Source organism: Alligator sinensis, unplaced genomic scaffold (genome assembly GCF_000455745.1).
Source record: "Alligator sinensis unplaced genomic scaffold, ASM45574v1 scaffold1322_1, whole genome shotgun sequence".
Lineage (NCBI taxonomy): Eukaryota > Metazoa > Chordata > Crocodylia > Alligatoridae > Alligator > Alligator sinensis.
This window is the reverse complement of record NW_005842116.1, coordinates 1601491-1602938: the sequence shown is the minus strand read 5'-3', so window position 1 is coordinate 1602938 and position 1448 is coordinate 1601491.

Genomic DNA, 1448 nt, shown 5'->3' with positions numbered 1-1448 from the left:
TCGGTGGCATTGCTCCCATTTTACAGATGGGGAAACTGAGGCATGGACAGGTGCCAGTCACTTAGCATGCTAACAAGAGATCTGGGAGTTGAACCCAGGATCTTCTGAGTCCTGGTACAGTACCCTCCCACCTTGCTCACACAAGCATAGTGACTACTAGAGGGAGAGACGGAGAACAGAGAAACACACCTGGGTTTCACCTCTCATCAGAGCGCGTACAGGTGACCTATGAAATTCCCAGCTGCAAATCAGCCAAAGTGCTGCGGCGGTTGGCAGGACAGGAGATCAGACAGACACACGAGAGGAGGGGTGTGATGCAGAACAAATGCACACGTGTTTTGTCACCGACTGCTTCATCGATGAGAAAGAAGCCGCCCAGCTGCAAGCAATACTTCCTCCTTCCCGCTCCTGCCCAACCAGAGGAATCTGGCCTTCTGGAGCCTTGCCAATCAATACAGGGACGCTAATGCATTAATTACTCCTCTGTAATTGCAGGCCATTAATGTGTGGACAGACCCAAGTCCATGTCCATTGATCTCCTTCCATTATTGATGAGCTTACCCTGGAGTCAGCGTGAGGCCAGATGGAAGGGACAGAAAATGATGGGGGTCTTTGCAGCCCACCCTCACGTCCCACTCCCCACCCAGCAGTGCAGAGTCCAAATAGGACATGGTTTGATTAGCCACCTTGTGCCGTTGCTGGCCGTGCGCTGAAACCCCGTCCATCCGCGCCTAGCATGTCCCGTGGACACCACTGAGAGTCCTATCTGGGAGCAGCATCCATTTGCGCTGCATGTCTGCAGCAAACAACAGGATGTATTAATTAGCCCTAGAGGGTGCACAGGAGGCCAAGCCATGGTTAAAACATTCCTTGTGGTGACAGTGCCAATTTAGCAGCTGTCTGGGGAGGAGGGGAGAGCGGGATCTGAAGCTAGTCCTCCAGGGACAAACAGGCTCAGCATACAACCTACCAGACCCCACTTGGGCAGTCCCAGCAGGATGGGATGAGCAGTGGAGGTGGGCTCTCCAGGGGGACGAAGGGCGGTGGGGAGCCTTGCCTTGCTTTCTGTGCAGCACTTGCTCACTGGTGAAACAGAGGCTTTTAGAGTCCTCCATGAGCATGGGAAAGTCATGATCCAAGCTCAGAGTAGGTGCAAGCAGATCTAACTCTGCTCTAGCCATTGGCACTATGTGTGTGTCCGTGGGTACACACGTACTGCAGGTATGTAGGAAACACCACCCTAGCTGCGGTGTATCTGAATATGAACTATAGCAGCCAGGTAGGAAACTTGCCAAAGAAGTGAGGATATAGATTAGTTCAGTACTCGCAGGTAGTGACTACATGCCCAGAGGCCCTCTCATGTACCCACACGTACATGGGAATCCACGTGGATTGATCTTAGATTAGTTGGGCTTCATTTCATTTCAAATTGGGAGAGGAAGAGAGGT